The sequence below is a fragment of the Dendrobates tinctorius genome, unplaced genomic scaffold, assembly GCF_039654945.1.
Source record: "Dendrobates tinctorius isolate UK_male_01 unplaced genomic scaffold, ASM3965494v1 ptg000020l, whole genome shotgun sequence".
Lineage (NCBI taxonomy): Eukaryota > Metazoa > Chordata > Amphibia > Anura > Dendrobatidae > Dendrobates > Dendrobates tinctorius.
Genome location: NW_027361688.1, coordinates 26,402,975 through 26,429,427, shown reverse-complemented (window position 1 = coordinate 26,429,427; position 26,453 = coordinate 26,402,975). Strand labels below are relative to the sequence as shown.

At 45.0% G+C, this 26,453-nt stretch overlaps 1 long non-coding RNA gene across 1 annotated transcript; it reads right to left on the bottom strand.

Moving 5' to 3' along the window:
• Positions 1-12,539: 12,539 nt before the first annotated feature.
• Positions 12,540-15,215, bottom strand: LOC141083163 (uncharacterized). The gene is made up of 2 exons (XR_012230657.1): positions 14,506-15,215; positions 12,540-13,515 (listed from the first exon to the last, which is right to left on the bottom strand). It is a non-coding gene; the product is annotated as an uncharacterized lncRNA (long non-coding RNA).
• Positions 15,216-26,453: the final 11,238 nt, after the last annotated feature.

Here is a 26,453-nt window from a genome sequence, read left to right as displayed (position 1 = left end):
CTGCACTCTAGTGCAAATCCTGCCTGCTTCACTCTGATTCGAACTCTACCTACAGCACTGTGATACAAGCACTGGCTGTTGCTCCATCCAGTCTATCCTCCTGGGTCCAGCTGATGTGCGACCATTGGTCTGTGCTGGAGTGGCACCTGGAGTTCATTGTGAGCCAAGTCTAACCTCACCATCAGAGGCTCTACTGAACAGTCCGGTGTTTGCTTAGTTACACCCCTCCAGGCTCTCCGTGGTCTGTGGCACAGTGGTTCCACAAACCGTGACAGTACTATTGGAAATATTAGCAGTAGCACTTCAAACAGTTTTATGGCCCCAAACAAAACCCTCCAAAAAGCATAATAGTCCCTACACAGCCATCTACATACTATGATGGATTCCACACAATCCTTCATGCTGTTTAATTGCTGGCATACAGTATAATGGACCCCACAAAGCCCTCCAAACAGTATAATGCCCCTCATACAGCCCTGCAGATGGTATAATGGCCTCCACATAGCCCCACAAACAGTATAATGGCCCCCACATATACTTTCAAACAGTATAATGCCCCCCACACATACCTGCAACAACATAATGCCCCCTACATAGTCCTACAAACAGTAAAATGGAGCCTACATAATCCTCCATAAAGTTTAATGGCCCCGACATAGTCATCCATATAGTATAACAGTCTCTGCATAATACTCAATACAGTATGGTGGGCTCCACATAGTCCTTCCTACAGTATGATGTACTCCTCTTAGTTCTTCATTACAGTATAATAAGCCTAAATAGTCCTGCATACAGTATTATGGGACCACATAGTCCTCCATACAATATAATTGATGCCAAATAGTCCTCCATACAGTATTATGGGCCCTACATAGTCCTTCGTATAGTATAAAAACCTTACACAGTCCTCCATACAATATAATGGCCCCATATAATCCTATAAACAGTATAATGGCCTCACAGTGCCCTCCATACAGTATTATGGGCCCTACATAGTCCTCCATAAAGTATAATGGCCTCTCATAGTCCTCAATACAGTATAATAGCTTCACATAGTCTTACATACAGTATAACAGCTCCCATATAGTCCTCCATGCAGTATCATGGTTCCCATAGTCCTCCATAAAGTATCATGGGCCCAACATTGTCCTCCATATAATGTTATTGGTCCTATATAATCTTCCATACAGTATAATGGGGCCTACATTGTCTTCCATACAATATAATAGCCTTACATAGTCCTCCATTTAATATAATACAGTATAATGTCCTAACACAGTTCTCCATACAGTATTATGGGCCCCACATAGCCTACTTTACAGTATAATTGGCTCCACATAGTCCTCCATACAGTATGATGGCAACCACATAGTCCTCCATACAGTATAACTGGCCCCACATAGTCCTCTTATGGTATTATAGGGCCTACATTGTCCTCCATACAGTATAATTGGTCCCATATACTCCTCCATACAGTATTATGGGACCCACATAGTCCTCCATACAATATATTTGGCCTCAAATACTCCTACATACAGTTTTATGGTCCCCACATAGTTGTTCATACAGTTCTTACAGCCTTATACAGTCCCCCATACAGTATAATGGCCCCATATAGTCCTATATACAGTATAATGGGCTCATATAGTCCTCCATAAAGTATAATGGGGCCCATAGTTCCCTATACAGTATTATGGGTCCAAAATAGTCCTCCATACAGTATTATGGGCTGCGTAGTACTCCATACAATGTTATGGGCCCCACATTGTCCTCCATATAATATAATTGGCCCAATATAGTCTTCCATACAACATAATGGCTCTACATAGTCCTTCATTTAAGATAATGGCCTCACATAGTCCTCCATACAGTATTATAGCCTTACACAATCCTCCATGCAGTATTATGGGCCCCACATAGCCCACTTTACAGTATAATTGGCTCCACATAGTCCTCCATACAGTATGATCGACACCACATAGTCCTCCATACACTATAACTGGCCCCGCATAGTCCTCGCATGGTATTATAGGGCCTACATAATCCTCCACACAGTATAACTGGCCCCATATACTCCTCCATACAGTATTATGGGACCCACACAGTCCTCCATATAACATAATTGGTCCAATATAGTCTTCCATACAGTATAATGGGGCCCACATAGTCTTCCATACAATATAATGGCTCTTCATAGTCCTTCATTTAATATAATGGCCTCACATAGTCCTCCATACAGTATAATGGCCCCATATAGTCCTCCATACAGTATAATGACCTCACATAGTCCTCAATAAAGTATATTGGGACCGCCATAGTCATCCATACAATATAATAGGCCCAACAAAGTCCTACATACAGAATAATGGCCTCACATAGTCCTCCAAACAGAATAAAGGCCTCACACAGTCCTCCATGCAATATTGCTTGCCCACCATAGTCCTCATAACAGTATAATTGGCCCCATATAGTCTCCCATACAGTATAGTGGGCCCCACATAGTCCTCTATACAGTAAAATGGCCACACATAGTCTTCCATACAGTATAATGGGCCCCAGATAGTCCTCTATACAGTAAAATGGCCACACATAGTCCTCCATACAGTATAGTGGGTCCTACATAGTCCTCTATACAGTAAAATGGCTACACAGAGTCCTCCATACAGTATAATATCCCCATATAGTTTTCCATACAGTATAGTGGGCCTTACATACTGTAGTCCTTCATACAATATAATGGCCTCGTATTGTCATCCATACAGTATAATGACCTCAAAGAGAACTTCATACAGTGTAATGGCATCACATAGTCCTCCAAACAGTATAATTGCCCCACATAGTTCTCCATATGGTATTACGGGCCCCACATAGTCCTTCATGTAGTATAATGGGCCCACATAGTTCTCCATAGAGCATTGTGGGCCTCACATAGCCCTCCATATAGTATAATCAGCCCACATAGTCCCCATAGAGCATTGTGGGCCCCATATAGTCCTTTATATAGTATAATGGCCTTACACTGTCCGCCATACAGTATAATGGCTCTAAATGGTCCTGCATACAGTTAAATGGCCACACATTGCCCTCCATACAGTATAATGGGCCTCACATAGTCCTAAATACTATATAATGGCCTATCATAACCCTTGATGCAGTATAATGGCGTCACATAGTCCTCCATACAGAATTATGGGCCTCACATAATCCTCCATACAGTATAATTGGCCCATCATAGTGCTCCATACAATATTATGGGCCCCACATAGTCCTTCTTATAATATAATGGCCTTACACTGTCCTCCATACAGTATAATGGCTCTAAATAGTTTTGCATGCAGTGAAAAGGCCTCACATTGTCCTCATTGTCCTCCATACAATATGATGGGCCCCACAAAGTCCTGAATACAGTAAAGTGGCCTATCATAACCCTTGATGCAGTATAATGGCCTCACATAGTCCTCCATACAGGATTATGGGCCCCACATAATCCTTCATACAGTATAATTAGCCCTGTATAGTGCTCCATACAGTATTATGGGCCCCACATAGTCCTCCATATAGAATAATTGCCTCACATACTCCTTCATGTAGTATAATGGCCTCACATAGTCCACCATACAGTAAAATGGCTTTACATAGGACTTCATGCAATATAATGGCATCGCATTGTCATCCATACAGTATAATGGCCCCAAAGAGTACTTCATACAGTACAATGGCATCACATAGTCCTCCATACAGTATAATGACCTCACATAGTCCTCCATATAGTATAATGGGCCTAAAGTAGTCCTCCATAAAGTATTATGGGTTCAACATAGTCCTCCATACAGTATAATTGCCCCCCACTTAGTCCTCCATATGGGATTACGGGCCCCACATAGTCCTCCATATGGTATAATGGGCCCACATGGTCCTCCAAAGAGCATTGTGGACCCCCCACATAGTCCTTCATATAGTATAATGGCCTTACTCTGTCCTCCATACAGTATAATGGCTCTAAATGGTCCTGCATACAGTGAAATGGCCTCACATTGTCCTCATTTCAGTATAATGGCCCAACATAGTCCTCCATACAGTATAATGGCCTTACATAGTCCTCTATATAGTATAATGACCCCACATAGTCCACCACATAGAACAACAGTCTCACATAGTCCTCTGTACATTATAGTGGCCTCACTTAGTCCTCCATACAGTATAATGGGCCTGACATAGTCCTCCATACAGTATAATGGGTCACACATAGACCTCCATACTGTTTTCCACACAGTATAATTGGCCCCACATAGAGAGAAAGAGAGAAAGACTTCAATTTTCGCGAAGGGCATAGTAGTGGTATGAGCTGACTGAGGTGCCATTTTATTCAACTGTCAAATAAATTGCACTGACCCATCAACAGTGTGCACACGCCAGGCATAGTCACAATATGCACTGACTGAGGCGCCAAAATTAACTTTTTTCTACCAGTCACTATTCGGTTTTAGTTATGAGGTCTGCGCTGGTTCAGTTATTGCTCTTTGTATACAGAGCTGGCGCTGTAACCGTGCCCTCAGCCCTGGCTCTACATTGAGGCCGGCGGTCAGTCAGGGCCAAGGACGAGGTTACAGCAGCCGCTCTGAATACTCAGAGCGATGACTAAACCGATGGCGCCTCCGCCCCCATGACAGAAACTGAAAATACGCACTCGGTTGGGTGCACTTGCCAGGCAGCATAATAATGCTGTTAACCTGCAGATTAACCACACAGCTGCAGGTTAACAGTGTTATTTCTGGTGACAGGTTCCCTTTTTACATAGCAGAGAAATGTACCAATAAAAATGCTCGCCACCCGGGAGTAGAACGGGTTCAATAGCTAGTATGGTATAATGAAGGCAAGACATAAAAAAAAATACTCACCTCTCCTAGTTCCCCCACTGCTCTTGTCTCGGCAGCAAGCACTTTGAAACTCTTCACAGCTCATCACAGCATGCATGCTGTATTTGCATCATCGCGCCTGCTGTGCGGGGACATCAGAGCTCAGATGCAGAGGGGGAATGATGGGAGAGAGAGAGTCACCTGACAGTTCCGTCTCCCATCATTGTTCCAACTGTTTCGGCATCCAGGATTTTCTTTCTTTGTGCATTTGAGATCCATTATTTCATAAAATTTGGACCTATTGGAAGATCTTCTGGTCATTTGGTAGGTTTTTCCAAAAGTGATGGATGGGTGGATAGATGAACAAGCTAATAATTTGCAAATAATGAAAAAATGGAAACAAAATCTTCAAAACATCTCGATTTAGTCAGTATCGAGTATGAGCACCACGTTCAGAAATCCCCGCACTTACACGCCTTGGCTGCTATCAATGAGATTATTAATTGTTGTCTGAAGAATGTGCTGCCGTGCTCTGCAGAAACTGAAAGCCCTACCATAACCAAAGGGTCATGTGACTGGGTCGCCCTCCCAGGCCGTGGAGTACTCGGTACCGGGCCCGATGAGCTTCAATAGGAGATGTCACGGCAGCTGGGACCCGGCCCGTGGCCCTGGGCGCCCATTGTAAAAGGGGGAATGTTCGGTGTGCTTATGATGATTAGAATGAATGAGTCGTGACGCCACCTGTGGTGTTCGGCAATAAAGGTGTTAAGCCGACGCTGCAGACAGATCCTCTGGGACAGATGGTGTGGTGCAGCAGTGATGTTATAGCCTTCCACAGGCAGGGCTTTAGTCCCAGGGCAGAGTAGGTGAAGTGACACTTAGATGATGTAGTGTCGGGTGCAGGGGATGTAGCAGTGCTGGGCAGGTTGATGCAGGAATAAGTGGAGGACACCGGGCATGTAGTTCCAAAGCTTTACTCACAGTCTGTTCTGGCACCAGAGCCTGCATCCGTGCCGTGTCCTCCGGGTCAGGAGCTCAGCCAACTTTGAGGCAAGATGAAGTACTCCCTTCCAACACTCCGCCAACATATGTGCCTTTTCTGGACGTCTCCCTCTTACCGCCTTTAGTGAAGTACTCACAGTGCTGAGTTACACTGGAGTTCCTCCTGCCAGATGTTTCTATGAACTCTACTTGTACGGCAGACAGCTGTAGCCTACTTTGGGGACTCCTTACTACCTAGTCCCGGCTCACTATCGTTGCTGTTGTGCCCCCAAGTCTTGTGTGGGAATAAAGCGGTGACAACTTCTATTCCTCCAGTGTCTGCTGCAGGACCATTAGTATGCATACAACCTCGGGGACCGGACCCCGGCCTTGTGCTTAGAACTTGGGAAGGGTTCTCCTCTAACCCTGATCCTTGGTTCTCTTCCTCTCCTCACGTTCCGTACTAATTCTTTCCTTCTTATGGAGAGTCAGGCTTTCTATTCAAGTTTCTTTCCTGTGCCAGCGGAGCCAGATCACTGAGGTCGGCTGCAGCACTTCCTTCATCCATCCAACTCAGGGGATCTCCTTTCACGGACTGACCTCGTCAGACTCCTGTGACTAACTAACTAATTCCTATCCTCTTCCCGCTCTTTTAGTGCAAACTAAACTCCACCCACCTCCCAGCACGCTTCGTGTTCCAAGCAGGGAGCCACCAAAGGGTGCTTTGCTGCACTACTATGTTGTGTGGGATGCAGGTGTTGGAGTGTGGTCAGGTGTCTCCACCTTACCTGAATGGTGGGGCACCACACCTCAGGAGGAGGTGCAGTACCTCTGTGGTGACTGAACCCTCAGGGGCGCCACATGACAATCTTAGGTTATGTGATGAGGAAGCAGAGAGGAGGAGTAGGACACAGGCAAGGTGTGTGTCTGTTTTGATATTTTAGACTTGTGCGTTTATGTAGCAGAGGTGTGTGCTGCAGTATCAAAGTTCTGTGGGTTCAGGTAGCAGAGCTGTGTGCGTTGACTTAGCAATGATGTGTGTGTTTAGGTAACAAAGCTGTTTGCATTGACTTAGTAGAGTTATGCAAGTTTCGATGTACAGAGTTGTACGTCTGTTGTTGTAGCAGATTGTGTTTGTGTGATGAGATGGCATGGGGGCCATAATACTGCATGGGGTGCCTCATAATATCTAGGGTAACTATGGGGACATTATACTATAGGAGCCACTATACTGTGTTTGGGGCTGTAAAGTCAATCATACTATGTGGGGGACTATGAGGTATATCATACAATGTGGGTGATTGTGGGGATATCATATTGTGTGTGGGATAGTTGTGGGGGCATTATAATATGTGTGGGGTAACCTTATACTTTGTGGGTCCACTTTAGGGGAATGATACTGTGATTGGGGCATTGTAAGTGCATCATACCTTGCTAAGGGCACTGTGGTGGGACATCATACTGTGCATGTAGAGGACTATGTGGGGCCAAATTGTTTTGGGAAATTCACTGTCAGTGATTCTGTGGGAGGAATTTTTTTGGGGGGGTATCATACTCTATAGAGATCTTGAGAGGGGTATCGTAGTGTATGAGAACCGTAGGGGCATGATTACCATGTCTTTAAAAGTTGGGAGGAATGCCATTTTGTGACCGCAACTATGCTCCGTGACCCCACCAACTCTGCTGAATTTTTTTATTTTCAAAAGGGGGGGAATGTAGAAGGGTGTAGAAGACTTTCGCTATAGTGTCACATAATATATATGCATGCCCTTGATTTCTTTACCATGGAACCCATACGAGATTGATTTAATGAAAGTGTGGGCTATAAAGAGCGGTGGTGAAAAATAGGGTGTATTCCTTTATAGCTGCTTTAAAATAGTCAGAAAGAGTTTGATTGACAGGTGCATCAGCGAGCTTAGTACATATCAATAGCTAAGCAAATAATTATCTACACAAATAGACTTAGGAAACACTAGGAGCAAGTGACTGCGCAATCAATACGACACAAATAAAAGGGACTGGACTATTCGACAAGAAATTATAGCGAGCCTTGAAATAGAGCAGGATATATAGCGAGCTATTATCACAGTAATAATAATTAGGAGGTCTACCAGAAAAACGGTTACGCTGTGATGCCAGGGATATATAATAACCAATTATTGGGCGAGAACAGTTATTAAGGGACAAGTTGCATTTCTTTTTTTTTTTTTAATTGATCCGGTGTTTTATAGTCTTTACAATTCATTTTTAAAGGATATTTATTTTAAATAGGTGCATTCAGATCAATGCCGCTCGCACGGTAAATGCGGCCCTGTAATAAGACGACGGCTTTATTTTCATACAATGATTGAAGGGGCATCAAAAATTAATTAAAAAAAACGCAATCTATAAAATGAGCAAATTGTTACTAACATAATTAGTAATCAAATTTTATGAAGGGAATCCACTTGTTAAAAGAAGCCGCCGCAGCGATTAGCAGAGCCAGGAATCAGCATTCTGGCACCAGTAAGCGGTGGCTAGTGATATATTTTTCTTGGAACATAGTGCATAAAATGAATGGCTGTCCATGTAATGCCTTCTCACAAAGCAGCTTTCCATTGTGACACAAGCATAGAAAAATTTTCCAAAATTTTAATGTTCAAAATGCACCCATAACTGCCCCCAAGATTCCCACATTTGGTGGGTTATCACAAGAATAAACCCTTTTGTGAGTCAGGCTATTGGGCTGTCCCAGCAAAAACAGGCTGCTAACAAGTATGAGTTACAAAAGTTTAGGTTAAAATGGCCCATAAAGCGGTTGTCCAATAAAAAGAAGTCATCACGTATCCACAGTATAGGTTGATAATTTGTTAGTTGGTGGGGGCTCGACCATTGGGAATGCTAATGCTACTGGTAGGCCCATAGTGAAAGAATGAATGGACTTCCGACCTGCTGTTCCAATTTGTGATGGGGATAAAAGTGCCCCCTCTGGGAAAAAAAATCCCTTAAGTGGTGTGAGTCTCAGTAACAGAGACCCTGATTCCAGCAATATGTCACTTACTATAACAATGCACACCGCCCTGAAAACACCATCCCCACCAGCAAACATGGTAGTGGCAGCATCATGCTGTGGAGATGCTTTTCTTCAGCAGGGACAGGGAAGCTGGTTATAGTGGAAGGGAAGACTGATGAAGCAAAGGACAGGGCAATCCAGTATATACAGTTGAAACTAGAAGCTTACATACACTATATAAAAAGACACATCTGCATGTTTTTCTCAATATCTGACATGAAATCAGAATAAATCTTTCCTGTTTTAGGTCAATTAGGATTACCATAATTATTAATATTTTCAAAATGTCAGAATAAGGAGAGAGAGAATGTTTTAAGGCATTTTTATTACTTACTGCAAAGTAAAAAGTTTACTTACATTTCATTAGTATTTGGTGCCATTGTCCTTAAACTAAATGATTTGGGTAAAACATTTGGGGTCTCCTTCCACAAGCTTTTCACAATAGTTGGTCAGAATTTGGGCCCATTTCTCCTAACAAAACTGGTGTAACTGATCCAGGTCTGTAGGTTGCCTTGCTCGCATCGGCCTTTTCAGCTTTGCTCATAAATTTTCAATAGGATTGAGATCAGGGCTTTGTGATGGCCACTCCAAAACATTGACTTTGATATCCTTAAGTCACTTTGTTACCATTTTGGCAGTATGCTTCGGGATATTGTCCATTTGGAAGACCCATTTCCACCCAAGCTTTAACTTCCTGGCTGATGTCTTGAGATGTTGCTTCAGTATTGCCACATAATCTTTTCTCATGTTGCCATCTATTTTGTGAAGCGCACCAGTCCCTCCTGCAGCAAAACAACCGCACAACATGATGCTGCCACCCCCATGTTTCACAGCTGGGATGGTGTTCTTAGGCTTCCAAACTTCTCCCTTTTTCCTCCAAACGTAACAATGGTTATTATGCCCAAAAAGTTAAATTTTAGTTTCATCAGACCACAGGACATGTCTCCAAAAATGAAGGTCTTTGTTCCTGTGTGCATTTTCAAACATTAATATGGCTTTTTTATGTTTTTTTGGAGTCATGGCTTCTTCCTGGCAGAGTGGCCTTTCAGCCCATGTTAATACAGTACTCGTTTCACTGTGGATATTGACCCAATCTTACCAACTTCCGTCATCATCTTCACAAGATCTTTTGTCCTTGGGTTGATAAGCATATGTCAGACCAAAGCATGTTCACCTCTGGGACACAGAACCCGTCTCCTTCCTGAGCGGTATGATGGCTGGACATTCCTATCTTGTTTGTACTTGAGTATAATTGTTTGTACTAATGAATGAGGCACCTTCACCTTCAGGTATCTTGAATTTATATCCAAGGATGAGTTGGACTTGTGTAAGTCCACAATTCTCTTCCTGATATCTTGGCTGATTTCTTTAGACTTTCCCATGATGCTACACAAAGAAGCAGTGTGTTTCAGGTGTGCATTAAAATACACCCACAGGTGTGTCTCTAATTAACTCAGCCAAAAAACTTATCAGAAGCTTCCAAATTCATGGCATCATCATATGGGCAGTCCAGAATTGTTTAAAGGCATAGTAATCTTAGTGTATGTAAACCTTTGCCTTTGCAGTAATATAAATGTCCACCCCTTATCAAATTGCCATTTATTTTAGATGTAGAGCTCTAAATTTTGTGCATACATATAGAATTCCATTTATTGAATACATAGTCATACCAAGCTCCAACCCAGTGCTGCTCTTGTCTTGTAAAAGTGTCGCCACAGTGCTGCTGTAATCACATGCTCAAGGATGAAATGCCAAGAGAGAGCAACCCATTGTGATTGCAATTGGACCCACACCTGTTTTAGTGCTCTATTTAAACAGGTCAGGATCCCCAGTTGCCCTTCATTGCACTGCCTTTAACCCTTTGATAGGAGACGACAGTTGGTGCTCATAAAGTTCTATGGAGAACTATAAATTTGTTTCAGGAGACCTTGCTGTAGAATGTTTGTGTCGGGCTCTAGCTGCTTCCTGCATAGAGTTTAAAAGCACCAACTGACATCTCCTTCCTTAGTAATGTGGAAAATCTACCTTCCCTAAAAACAGATTTTACCTCTGAATTGAGAATGAAAAATCAATGTGGAAGAAGAAAATAGCCGATTTCTCTGATAAGATATATAACAAAGTTGCTTATTTTTACATCTACTATTTATTTCTGAAATAAAAAAAATAGAATGATGGATACTTTTTAATTTGCACACCTCGCTTTAGTGTCACTCCTATTGTAATCCCATTTATTTTTTCTAGCTTTTTCACAATGTAACTGTCCACAGTAACGAATCAGTTGGGCTGGCTGACAATTTTTCTCCTGGGGCAAGCTCAAAGTACGGCCCATGTGGTGATGAGACCTTTAGGTTAGGGTCACATGGCCGGTTTTTCTCTCATCCAAGAAAATCAGTCCAATTACCCTAATCACACTCTGATCAGACTCTGTTATGAGTTTGATCAGAGTATTATCTGATTTTCTCTCCAAATAAACTTTCTCCATCTTTTACATGCAGTATTGTTCATGAAAATCGAATCACACTCATCCGAGTGCGGTCCGATGCTTTCCACGAACCCTTAGACATCAATGGTCAGTTTTCCTCTCTGCTGGGCTAAAGTCCTTTTCATCTCTCTCCAAATGCTGATGGTTTCTTTTGTCTTGGTTTTTTTTTTCTTGGTTGGCTACTCTCCAGGTATTTTCTATTTTCCATTTTGGCTCTGTCCTATCACATTCTGGGATGGGCTTAATATGTTAATCTTTCACTTACTTCACTTGCTGGCTATACTTCCATCTAGATTGGTGTTTGGAGTGTCAGTTTGTCAGCCAGTGGGATTATAATTATTATACTAGGCAACTCGTGCATACTGCAATTTTTTTCCCTCAGACTGAACTGGCCCAAGGAAAAAACTGGACATGTGCACGGCCTCAATGAGTAACATTAGGATGAGTGATGTCAGTAAAAACAATGGCTAGCACTCATCCAATTATTATGGTCATGTGCACAAGCCCTTAGGCTTGAGACTCATGTATTGTTAATGGCTGCACAATGTAAGTGAAATATGCAGTCATTAACAATAAGCAAGCAGTTTGCACTCAATTTATAATTATACAGTGGAAATATGCTGTGATTAGTAGCCCCCACCCTCATTATTATCACATAGCCACTCACAGAAATAATACTATAATAATAAATGATTCCCTCATTCTCTTCTGAATATATCATATTCCATTGCAGTGATCACCCATAGTATAATACCGTATTTAATCCCCCCTACCCAGGAGATAACACAAACCTCCCAACTTTTACAGAATAGAAAGAGGGGTAAAGTATGTGACAGGCATACGGCGATGCAGCAATTTTGGCCACACCACTAATCAGACTTCCTAGCCACATTTTACCTATTTTTCTATTTTACCTATTTATCCTGGCACAATTAAATTTCAGAGGGAGCATTATAACAGTGAGTGACAACCAGAAGACGCCCAGGACATCAAGATGTAATGGAGGGATTTTGCCAACATGATTTTCCCAAAACACCCTGCTACGGAACCCCTGGGTATGCGTGTGCCTCGTGTGGACTTGTCGCTTACCCATTTCAGGGCCACAAGTGGTATGATGGTATGGGGACCTTATAATTATGCAACAATTCAGTAGAGCTAGAGTCAAGTATCAAAAGTTTAAAAACATTTTTATTGTCAAGCTTCAAACAAAGTAACATCTCTTGGTAGAAAACAGGATACATCTTCAACATTTCTTCTACTTTAGGCAGTGGTTCAAATTCATTCACAGACGTTAAGCCGTTGTCTGACTTGCGAGTGCAATGCGAGAAACTCACGCGAGTCTCTCGCCTCAATACCCAGCACTACCGCCGGCACTCGGGACTGGAGTGTGCGGCTGCATGTATTTCTATACAGCTGAACACTCCGGTCCCGAGTGCCAGAGGCAGTGCCGGGTACTGAAGCAAGTTACTTGCCCGAGTTTCCCGGATTGCACTCACAAGTGTGACCCTGGCCTTTCAGACACAAACGGCATATCCTGATCTTATAAGACACTTCAGAGTAAAAGAGTATTTCTTCGACTCTCCAACGTTCCCACACTACTGTGTAGTACCCCGTGCTCCTCTTTGGCCGGTATAGGATGCTCTCTCTACACCTCCAGAGCTGAATTCACAAGTTGTCAGTAGCCAAATCAACACTGTCTGCATATGGGAAGCATGCCTCCTTCAGCTCTAATTAATACCACTGCAAGTACCCAGAGTCAGTGAAGAATACCCTCTATATGTCACACAGGTCAATGTGTGTTGCTGTGACTCCTTTCCGTCTCTGTACTCTGGCTGTATAGATGGTAGTAGGTTTTTGTAACACTGTTCTGAATCCTGTTCTTGACTGTCAGTCGCTGCACACTCCCCAATTGTGCCTAAATATTCCACTAAACTTTTTATCTAATTCATAATCTGTCCATTAACTATCTAAAAGGAAATAGCTTCCTGTACAAAATGCCCCAGTGGCTCATCTTCATCTTGGTTTACACAGCCAAGCAAATCCACATAAAACATTAGAGAAGTCTTCAGAGAGGGTGTCTGGATGACTTCTTCACCTTTACATCCCTCCACCTTTAAAGATTGCCGTCCTCAGCAATCTCAGATCTGCAAAACAAAAAACAGCATGGAAATTTGTTAAATAACATTTAATACATTTTTGGACTGGTGACGTCTGGATCTTCCTTTCAAACTGGAAAAAAACTTGTGGGTTATGCGCCCCAAAATAGACATTCACAGTCCATAGATGCAGATGGATCCTTCTTGGCTAAGGACAGTCCATTGCTGAGGGTGCACAACCCTCTAGTCACAATGCTTCCCTTAATCCAGCAGAATAGGACGCAACATCCACAACAAAAAATAAAACAAAAATACAATCCAGCCTACTTGGCTATTACAGGCCCTCTTTGCCTCGAGGGTATCTGGAACAGTCCCTCCAATTTTTCTCAGGAACGTTTAAACAACACACCTGCCCAGAGGCGTACCTAGGCTTTCTGGCACCCGGGGCAAGAATTCGGTTTGGCGCCCCCCCAAGTACATATGCGACTTGCACACTTAGCCATGTACCCACGAGCTGCTCCTCCTAATGCTCTCAATGTTCAGTAAAAAACTGAGAGAAGCAGGAAGAGAAGCTCGTTGTCACACGACCATAACTATGAAAATCGCATATGAGTGAAGTGTCCATGTGATGACTACTGGAACCTGCAGAGTTGAGTCCTGACATTGCAGCTTCTGAATTCTCACAACTAATGCACTGCACTCATTTAGGATTCTCCCTTGCTGATGTACTGTCATGTCAGCACAAGTATGTGATTTATATACTTCTGGCCACATTCCGACTAGACATGCCCGGCCTCGCTCTGTTCATTTTCATTGAGTGAGGCCACACATGTCTAGTCAGCATGTGACCGCATGTATGTAAATTACCGGCACGAGAGAATCCTAACAGCGTTCAGTGAGCACTGTGAGAATTCAGAAGTCTGCAGTCACATAGAATGACTGCAGACTCAGCACAAACCTGGACAACCCTTATAATGTTCCTAACAAATAAAACATGAGAATTAGTCAGTGTCACAAGTAACATTTACATCCAGGTACCTTATAGATGACGTCGTCTCTGCAGTCAGTCACCTTTTCTTCTAGACCCCATGATGAGTTTTCTCATCCACATCTCGTCTCTGTAGACTTCCATCTTCTCCGGTCTTCTGCAACAAATCTCCACACGATGCCCTTAAAGATAGAAGTGTCATTATAATGCTCCTAAATAAAAATATCTGCAATATATTATATACTGTCACCTCACACTATTCTCCCTCCCTCTTCATACGGTCTCCTCTATCATCCCATCTGTTCACTATACTGTCTCCTCATTAGTGTTGAGCGATACCGTTCGATACCCAAAAATATGGTATCGGATGGTATCGCCCGATACGAAAAAAATATCGGGTATCGCCGATTCCGATACCGGAAGTCCCATTCAAGTCAATGGGACTTCCGGTATCGGAATTAAAAAAAGCCCTTTATTTCCTTGTTGGCTAATTCTACATATTTGAAAACAAATAAGAATCATGTAGAATGTATTGTGGGAGGTGGAGGAGACATTAAAAGCATAGTGGTTTATTCAAATCACATGGCATAGCATTAATTCCAATTTTTTTTTCAAGACGTTCGGAGTTAAAAAGATATTGACTATGTTAACCTTTTTTATATTTAGTCAGATATGTATGTTTCACAACTTCCATGCTCTTCACCTTCTTTTGTACTTCTCCCACACTTTCTCCTTCATGATCCGCAGCAGTAGCATTTTTTTCATCAACTTTTTCTTCACCTTATTCATCTTCTTCTTCTTCATCTTCTTCCCATTAATTTTTTTTTTCCATTCTTCATATTCTTCTTATTCAGCTATTATTAATTTTCATATGCTATTTCTTCATCTTCTTCCTATTCTTCTTTTTCTTCATTTTCTTATGGTGACAGGCATTCCTGTAGTACTTATCTATAAAAGTTATAAGATTACACCTTACGTTCTGCCTGTCACAAAAGATTTACAACAGGATTTGTCCGCGTTCAGTTTGGCCTGCAGCAGCAGGCATTTTCCAGGGGCACCACGAGGAGGAACGGACTCACCCCCATTTACTGCTTAGTCTTCTTCTGCTTATAATTTTGATTTCTTCTATGCTGATTTTTTGTCTTATGCTTAATGTTCTTCTGCTTTCTGTTCTTCTGCTTTTGCTTCTTCTGCTTCTTGTTCTTCTGTCTTTTGTTCTGTATCTTGGTGGTTGTCTTCATGTTCTTTGTCCTCTTGGTCTTATTATTTAGGGTCATATTTCTGGTCTTCTTTGGTGTGGTCTTCAGGGTCGTCATCATCAGGGTCATCGTCATGGAGATCAATAAGGATTACCAAAGACAATTTCAAAAAGCTTGATCTTGGAAATGTAGCAGAAGGTACAAGAAGGCTGAGAAACTGGCGAGAACCAGCAGACAGTGCTGGCACCCGGATGGGTAGCAGAAGGAACAAGAGCCAATGGCACTACCGAGGACCAACTGACGGTGCTGGACCACGGTTACTAAGCAGAAGGTACCTGTGCTAAAAAGCACTACCAAGGACCAGCTGATGGTGCTGGACCTCGGATACCGAGATGGAGGCACCTAGGCCAAAGGCTGTGGCGAGAACCAGCAGACAGTGCTGGCACCCGAATGGGTAGCAGAAGGAACAAGAGCCAATGGCACTACCGAGGACCAACTGACGGTGCTGGACCACGGTTACTAAGCAGAAGGTACCTGTGCTAAAAAGCACTACCAAGGACCAGCTGACGGTGCTGGACCTCAGATACCGAGATGGAGGCACCTAGGCCAAAGGCTGTGGCGAGAACCAGCAGACAGTGCTGGCACCCGGATGGGTAGCAGAAGGAACAAGAGCCAATGGCACTACCGAGGACCAACTGACGGTGCTGGACCACGGTTACTAAGCAGAAGGTACCTGTGCTAAAAAGCACTACCAAGGACCAGCTGACGGTGCTGGACCTCAGATACCGAGATGGAGGCACCTAGGCCAAAGGCTGTGGCGAGAACCAGCAGACAGTGCTGGCACCCGGATGGGTAGCAGAAGGAACAAGAGCCAATGGCACTACCGAGGACCAACTGACGGTGCTGGACCACGGTTACTAGGCAGGAGGTACCTGTGCTAGAAAGCACTACCAAGGACCAGCTGACGGTGCTGGACCTCGGATACCGAGATGGAGGCACCTAGGCCAAAGGCTCTGGCGAGAACCAGCAGACAGTGCTGGAACCCGGGTGGGTAGCAGAAGGTACCCATTGAAAGCAAAGTAGCCAGGCCGCAAGCCGGCCGCAGTTACCGAAACCCACAGTCCTACAGGGGGTCCATGTCCCATTGGCACTACGGATCCAGCCTTCAGTGCCAGTTCCCGCAGCCCACATAGGAGTCACCTAAACTGCAGGCACCGTAGAGTCGGCTAACCCGGCCGCAAGACGACAGGACAACGGATTGGTGGCATAATGACCTTGACACTACCCGGAAACAGCAGGCGTGCTGGAACCAGGCTGGGCAACAGGGAGTCCCCATGCCAAAGACACTGCCGAGAACCAGCTGACAGTGCTGGAACCCGGGTGGGTAGCAGAAGGTACCCATTGAAAGCAAAGTAGCCAGGCCGCAAGCCGGCCGCAGTTACCGAAACCCACAGTCCTACAGGGGGTCCATGTCCCATTGGCACTACGGATCCAGCCTTCAGTGCCAGTTCCCGCAGCCCACATAGGAGTCACCTAAACTGCAGGCACCGTAGAGTCGGCTAACCCGGCCGCAAGACGACAGGACAACGGATTGGTGGCATAGTGACCTTGACACTACCCGGAAACAGCAGGCATGCTGGAACCAGGCTGGGCAACAGGGAGTCCCCGTGCCAAAGACACTGAAGAGAACCAGCTGACGGTGCTGGAACCCAGATGGGTAGCAAAAGCTACAAGAGCCAATGGCACTACCGAGGAACAGCTGACGGTGCTGGACCACGGTTACTAGGCAGGAGGTACCTGTGCTAGAAAGCACTACCAAGGACCAGCTGACGGTGCTGGACCTCGGATACCGAGATGGAGGCACCTAGGCCAAAGGCTCTGGCGAGAACCAGTAGACAGTGCTGGAACTCGGGTGGGTAGCAGAAGGTACCCATTCAATGCAAAGTAGCCAGGCCGCAAGCTGGCCGCAGTTACCGAAACCCACAGTCCTACAGGGGGTCCATGTCCCATTGGCACTACGGATCCAGCCTTCAGTGCCAGTTCCCGCAGCCCACATAGGAGTCACTTAAACTGCAGGCACCGTAGAGTCGGCTAACCCGGCCGCAAGACGACAGGACAACGGATTGGTGGCATAGTGACCTTGACACTACCCGGAAACAGCAGGCGTGCTGGAACCAGGCTGGGCAACAGGGAGTCCCCGTGCCAAAGACACTGCCGAGCACCAACTGGCGTTGTTGGAGCCCAGGGACAATCATGGTGTAGGCCGAGGCCTACTTGGTGGTAGTTTTAGATTGTTTGTAGGCTACAACAGACTGTCAACGTGCTCCACTCTGTTTCCAGGATTTCACGTGACTACCAACACCGCCAGTTTATGCGTACAGTAGCCGTCTGCCCAATCCACACGTGTTCCTGTGTTACTGGTGTTCTGTAATGTCAGCAGATCCCCTGATGTTTGTCTGCCAATGTCTCCTGCTCTGTCCACATTCCCACCACTTGCAGTGGGAAGGTGGACAGCGCAGGAGACAGTGCCGGACACACATTGGGGGATCAGCTCACGTTACAGAACACCAGGAACACAGGAACAAGTGTGGAATGCGTGGACGGCAACTGTGAGCAGGAACTGGCGGTGTTGGAGGTCAGGGGAAATACTAGAGACAGAGTGGAGACAGAGGCCAAATCAGAGAATGTTTAAATCTGAAGTAGCTAAAATTTGGAGGCAGCAGCAGTTTGCCCGCCACACAGCAGGGGATCAGCTGACGTTACCGAACCCCACTTTCACATGAACGAGTGTGTTTTTCTGTGTGGACAGCACTTCCGAGCACCAACTGGCGTTGTCGGAGCCCAGGGAAAATGAGGTAGTAGGCCGAGGCCTACTTGGAGCCAGGTGTAAATCTGAGGTTGTTTGACTGTGGAGGGAGCAGGACACTTTGCCATACACACAGCAGGGGATCAGCTGACGTTACTGAACCCCACTTTCACATGAACAAGTGTGTTTTTCTGTGTGGACAGCACTTCTGAGCACCAACTGGCGGTGTCGGAGCCCATGGAAAATCAGGTAGTAGGCCGAGGCCTACTTGGTGGCAGTTTGCGATTGTTTCTAGACTACTACTAACTGTCAACGTACTCCAATTAGGCCTCTGTCTTCACTCTGTTTCGAGTATTTCCTCTGGCTTCCAACCACGCCAGTTGCTGCTCTGAAATGCCATCTGCACAACCCACACTTGTTCCTGTGTTACTGGGGTTCTGTAACAGCAGCTTCTCCCTAGAGGTGAGTCAGGCAATGTCTCCTGCTCTGTCCACATTTCCACTACAAGTAGTGGGAATGTAGACAAAGCAGGAGACATTGCCATGCTCAACTCTGGAGATGAGCAGATGTTACAGGACCCAGGTACCACAGGAACAAGTGTGGATTGTGCAGACGGCACTTGAGAGCAGAAACAGGCGGTGTTGTAGGCCGGAGGAAATACTCAAAACAGAGTGGAGACAGAGGGCAAATCAGAGAACATATTAAATCAGAGGTAGTCAGAAGTTGTAGGCAGCAGGAGAGTTTGCCGTACACACAGCAGGGGATCAGTTGACGTTACCGAACCCCACTTACACATGAGCGAGTGTTTTGTCTGTGCGGACAGCACTTCTGAGCAACAACGGGCGTTGCTGTAGCCCGGGAAATAAAGTTCAGGTCATAGAAACATGAACACAACAGGAGACCTGGATCCTCTTGCCAGCCAATTATTTATTCTGGAAGAGGACTGGCAAATTCAGGTGAGATCCAGGCCTTGTTCATTTTCACAAAAGTAAGCCGGTCAACATTATTGGCGGATAGTCGCATGCGACGGTCTGTTACCACACCACCTGCAGCACTAAAGACACGTTCCGATAATACACTGGCAGCAGGGCAAGCCAGCACCTCCAATGCATACTGGCTAAGCTCTGGCCATGTATCCAGCTTAGAGACCCAATACTTGAACGGGGAAGAGCCGTCTGGGAGAATACTAACAGGGCACGACAAGTAATCTGTCACCATCTGACGGAAACGTTGCCTCCTGCTGACTGGAGCCGTCTGTGATGGTGTAGCCGTTTGTGGCGGTCCCACAAAACTTTTCCACATTTGGGCCATACTGGCCTTGCCTTGTCCTGCGGCAGAGCTTCCTCCACTGCCTCTACCCACATGGCTGGTTTGAAAAGCACTACCAGCAACCCTTGTGGGGGGAATGGAGAACATGATGGCCTGCACAAGTGTTTCTTGGTACTCCCGCATTTTTCGCTCCCGGTTCAACTGTGGTATGAGGCTTTGTAAGTTGTCCCGGTAGCGAGGATCTAGGAGGGTGTACACCCAATAATCAGCCGTGTGGAGAATGTTGGCGATGCGGCGGTCATTTAACAAGCACTGCAGCATGAAATCAACCATGTGCTGCAGACTGCCAACTGGACCGGAAATGCTGTCCCCAGCTTGAGGCAGCATCTCTGCCTGCTCAGCATCACCCCACCCTCGCTGTACACACTGACTACTAGAGCCTTGTGTAGCTCCCTCCTCTGGAGAGATGTGTTCCTCCTCCTCCATTGACTCCTCGTCATCCTCCTCACTAAGTGTCCCCTGCCTGGGCCTTTGTGTGGAAGCACGTTGCGCAGACTTGCCAGAAGCAGATGGCATTTCTGACTGCTCATCCTCGACCTCTTCAAAAACCTCCTCACTTAGTGCTTGTAAGGTTTTTTGAAGCAGACAGATGAGGGGGACAGTCATGCTGATCAGTGCATCATCTGCACTGGCCATCCGCGTGGAGTCATCGAAGGCACGCAAAACTTGGCAGATGTCCCTCATAGTGGCCCACTCAGTGGTGGTGAAGTGTGTCCGGCGCACAGTGCGACTTGTTTGCGCCTGATGCAGCTGGTACTCCATTACTGCTGCCTGCTGCTCACACAACCGCTCCAACATATGTAACGTTGAATTCCACCTGGTGGGGAGGTCACATATGATGCGATGTTCTGGCAGGCGGAATCGGCGTTGCAGAGATGCAATGCGCGATCTTGCCATGCTGGAACGCCGCAAGTGAGCACACTCTAGGCGAACCTTGTGCAGCAGTGCATCAAGATCCCTCAGAAAGCTCTGCACGACCAAATTGAGCACGTGTGCCAGACATGGTATGTGAGTGAGGTTGCCTAGGCCCAGAGCTGCCACTAGATTTCGGCCATTGTCACTCACTACCAAACCTGGCTGGAGATTCGCTGGCACAAACCACACATCGCTCTCCTGCTTGATGGCATTCCAGAGCTCCTGTGCTGTGTGGCTCCGATTCCCCAAAGAAATTAATTTAAGGACGGCCTGTTGACGTTTGGCCACACCTGTGCTCATATCTGGCCTAACAGGCTCACGCAGTGCTGATTCCGAGGAACTAGAGTAGGAGGAGGACTCAATATGTACAGACTGCATTCCTGAAATCCTTGGAGTTGGCAGAATACGTACAGAGCCACTCTCCAGATCTGTACCCGGCTCCACAACATTGACCCAATGGGCAGTGAGGGAAAGGTATCGTCCCTGTCCATGGCTACTGGTCCACGCATCGGTGGTCAGGTGGACCTTGCTACTGACGGCATTTAGTAGCGCATTTTTAATTTTTCCCTCCACATGCTTTTGCAGGGCAGGGACAGCTTGCCTGCTGAAATAAAAGCGGCTGGGCACATTGTATTGTGGAACTGCCAATGACTAGAGTTGAGCGATACCGTCCGATACTTCAAAGTATCGTATCGGATGGTATCGGCCGATCTTTAAAAAAAGTATCGGTATCGCCGATTCCGATACCGGAAGTCCCATTCAAGTCTATGGGACTTCCGGTATCGGAATAAGAAAAACCCTTTCCTGCCCTTGTACAGCCTCTCTGGGGTCTGTACGGGCCTTTCGGGGGGCTGTGCCGGCCTGCCAGGGGGTCTGTGCAGGCTCCGGTGGTCTGTGCCGGCCTGCCGGTGGTCTGTGCAGGCTCCGGGGGGCTGTGCCGGCCTGCCGGGGGGCTGTGCCGGCCTGCCGGGGGGCTGTGCAGGCTCCGGGGGGCTGTGCCGGCCTGCCGGGGGGCTGTGCCGGCCTGCCGGGGGGCTGTGCCGGCCTGCCGGTGGTCTGTGCAGGCTCCGGGGGTCTGTGCAGGCATCGTCCGATGGGACTACAAGTCCCATCGGGCGATGCCTGCTACCATGACAGTGATTGACACATTAGCCAATGATGGGACAGTAGTAGTCCCATCATCCGGCTAATGTGTTAAATGTAAAAAAAAAAAAAAAAAAATTACATGCTACATACATACAACATGCATACTACATACATGCTACATTCATACTACATACTACATACATGCTACATTCATACTACATAAATACTACATGCAACATACATACTACATATATACTACATGCATGCTACATACATACTGCATGCTACATACATACCACATATATACTACATACATACTACATGCATGCTACATGCATGCTACATGCTACATACATAACACATATATACTACATGCATGCTACATACATACTACATGCTACATACTACATATATACTACATGCATGCTACATACTACATGCTACATACATACTACATATATACTACATGCATGCTACATACATACTGCATGCTACATGCATGCTACATACATACTACATGCTACATACATACTACATATATACTACATACATACTACATACATACTACATGCATGCTACATACATACCACATACATAACACATATATACTACATGCATGCTACATACATACTACATGCTACATACATACCATATACATACTACATGCATGCTACATACATACTACATGTATGCTACATACATACTACATGCTACATACATACTACATATATACTACATGCATGCTACATACATACTACATGCTACATACATACTACATATATACTACATGCATGCTACATACATACTACATGCATGCTACATACATACTACATGCTACATACATACCACATACATACTACATATATACTACATGCATGCTACATACATACTGCATGCTTCATGCATGCTACATACATACTACATACATACTACATGCTACATACATACCACATATATACTACATACATACAATACATTCATACAATACATACATAGACATACAGTACATATAACATAGAGTAACATACTTACCAATACTTGTCACATTGTTCCCCGAAGCCATTGTCTTTTCCGGAATAAATATTAACATAACAAACCACAAAAATACTCACCCACGATCCGAAGCAGTCCACGAGTGTGTCCCACGACGATCTTGGGTAGAGAACTGCAGCATCAGCTGTTGCTGCCGTTCTCTACGGGCTGCAGAAATCCAATGACGGAAGGTAGGTATCCTTCCGCACTGTATTCCTCCGCCACTTAAAAAAAAAAAAGTCCCTAGTCTCACTTTATGCCATTGCTGTGTGGGAAATTCCCACGCAGCAATGGCATAAAGTGAGACTAGGGACTTTTTTTTTTTTAAGTGGCGGAGGAATACAGTGCGGAAGGATACCTACCTTCCGTCATTGGATTCCTGCAGCCCGTAGAGAACGGCAGCATCATCTGATGCTGCAGTTCTCTACCCAAGATCGTCGTGGGACACACTCGTGGACTGCTTCGGATCGTGGGTGAGTATTTTTGTGGTTTATGTTAATATTTATTCCGGAAAAGACAATGGCTTCGGGGAACAATGTGACAAGTATTGGTAAGTATGTTACTCTATGTTATATGTACTGTATGTCTATGTATGTATTGTATGAATGTATTGTATGTATGTAGTATATATGTGGTATGTATGTAGCATGTAGTATGTATGTAGTATGTATGTAGCATGCATGTAGCATGTAGTATGTATGTAGCATGCATGTAGTATATACACTCACTGGCCACTTTATTAGGTACACCTGTCCAACTGTGTGTTAAGACTTAATTTCTAATCAGCCAATCACATGGCGGCAACTCAGTGCATTTAGGCATGTAGACATGGTCAAGACAATCTCCTGCAGTTCAAACCGAGCATCAGTATGGGGAAGAAAGGTGATTTGAGTGCCTTTGAACGTGGCATGATTGTTGGTGCCAGAAGGGCTGGTCTGAGTATTTCAGAAACTGCTGATCTACTGGGATTTTCACACACAACCATCTCTAGGGTTTACAGAGAATGGTCCAAAAAAGAAAAAAAATCCAGTGAGCGGCAGTTCTGTGGCCGGAAATGCCTTGTTGATGCCAGAGGTCAGAGGAGAATGGGCAGACTGGTTCGAGCTGATAGAAAGGCAACAGTGACTCAAATTGCCACCCGTTACAACCAAGGTAGGCAGAAGAGCATCTCTGAACGCACAGTGCGTCGAACTTTGAGGCAGATGGGCTACAGCAGCAGAAGACCACACCGGGTACCACTCCTCTCAGCTAAGAACAGGAAACTGAGGCTACAATTTGCACAAGCTCATCGAAATTGGACAGTAGAAGATTGGAAAAACGTTGACTGGTCTGATGAGTCTCGATTTCTGCTGCGACATTCGGATGGTAGGGTCAGAATTTGGCGTAAACAACATGAAAGCATGGATCCATCCTGCCTTGTATCAACGGTTCAGGCTGGTGGTGGTGGTGTCATGGTGTGGGGAATTTTTTCTTGGCACTCTTTGGGCCCCTTGGTACCAATTGAGCATCGTTGCAACGCCACAGCCTACCTGAGTATTGTTGCTGACCATGTCCATCCCTTTATGACCACAATGTACCCAACATCTGATGGCTACTTTCAGCAGGATAATGCGCCATGTCATAAAGCTCGAATCATCTCAGATTGGTTTCTTGAACATGACAATGAGTTCACTGTACTCAAATGGCCTCCTCAGTCACCAGATCTCAATCCAATAGAGCATCTTTGGGATGTGGTGGAACGGGAGATTCGCATCAGGGATGTGCAGCCGACAAATCTGCGCCAACTGTGTGATGCCATCATGTCAATATGGTCCAAAATCTCTGAGGAATGCTTCCAGCACCTTGTTGAATCTCTGCCACGAAGAATTGAGGCAGTTCTGAAGGCAAAAGGGGGTCCAACCCGTTACTAGCATGGTGTACCTAATAAAGTGGCCAGTGAGTGTATGTAGTATGTATGTAGCATGCATGTAGTATATATGTAGCATGTATGTAGCATGTATGTAGCATGTAGTATGTATGTAGCATGCATGTAGTATATATGTAGTATGTACAGTCATGGCCAAAAGTATTGACACCCCTGCAATTCTGTTAGATAATACTCAGTTTCTTCCTGAAAATGATTGCAAACACAAATTCTTTGGTATTATTATCTTCAATTAATTTGTCTTAAATGAAAAAACACAAAAAAGAATGAAGCAAAAAGCAAAACATTGATCATTTCACACAAAACTCCAAAAATGGGCCGGACAAAAGTATTGGCACCCTCAGCCTAATACTTGGTTGCACAACCTTTAGCCAAAATAACTGCGACCAACCGCTTCCGGTAACCATCAATGAGTTTCTTACAATGCTCTGCTGGAATTTTAGACCATTCTTCTTTGGCAAACTACTCCAGGTCCCTGATATTTGAAGGGTGCCTTCTCCAAACTGCCATTTTTAGATCTCTCCACAGGTGTTCTTTGGGATTCAGGTCTGGACTCATTGCTGGCCACCTTAGAAGTCTCCAGTGCTTTCTCTCAAACCATTTTCTAGTGCTTTTTGAAGTGTGTTTTGGGTTATTGTCCTGCTGGAAGACCCATGACCTCTGAGGTAGACCCAGCTTTCTCACACTGGGCCCTAAATTATGCTGCAAAATTTGTTGGTAGTCTTCTGACTTCATAATGCCATGCACACGGTCAAGCAGTCCAGTGCCAGAGGCAGCAAAGCAACCCCAAAACATCAGGGAACCTCCGCCATGTTTGACTGTAGGGACCGTGTACTTTTCTTTGAATGCCTCTTTTTTCTCCTGTAAACTCTATGTTGATGCTTTTGCCCTAAAAGCTCTACTTTTGTCTCATCTGACCAGAGAACATTCTTCCAAAATGTTTTAGGCTTTTTCAGGTAAGTTTTGGCAAACTCCAGTCTGGCTTTTTTATGTCTCGGGGTAAGAAGTGAAGTCTTCCTGGGTCTCCTACCATACAGTCCCTTTTCATTCAGATGCCGACGGATAGTACGGGTTGACACCGTTGTACTCTCGGACTGCAGGGCAGCTTGAACTTGTTTGGATGTTAGTGGAGGTTCTTTATCCAACATCCGCACAATCTTGCGTTGAAATCTCTTGTCAATTTTTCTTTTCTGTCCACATCTAGGGAGGTTAGCCACAGTGCCATGGGCTTTAAACTTCTTGATGACACTGCGCACGGTAGACACAGGAACATTCTGGTCTTTGGAGATGGACTTGTAGCCTTGAGATTGCTCATGCTTCCTCACAATTTGGTTTCTGAAGTCCTCAGACAGTTCTTTGGTCTTCTTTCTTTTCTCCATGCTCAATGTGGTACGCACAAGGACACAGGACGGAGGTTGAGTCAACTTTAATCCATGTCAACTGGCTGCAAGTGTGATTTAGTTATTGCCAACACCTGTTAGGTGCCACAGGTAAGTTACAGGTGCTGTTAATTACACAAATTAGAGAAGCATCACATGATTTTTCGAACAGTGCCAATACTTTTGTCCACCCTCTTTGTTATGTTTGGTGTGGAATTATATCCAATTTGGCTTTAGGACAATTCTTTTTGTGTTTTTTCATTTAAGACAAATTAAATGAAGATAATAATACCAAAGAATTTGTGTTTGCAGTCATTTTCAGGAAGAA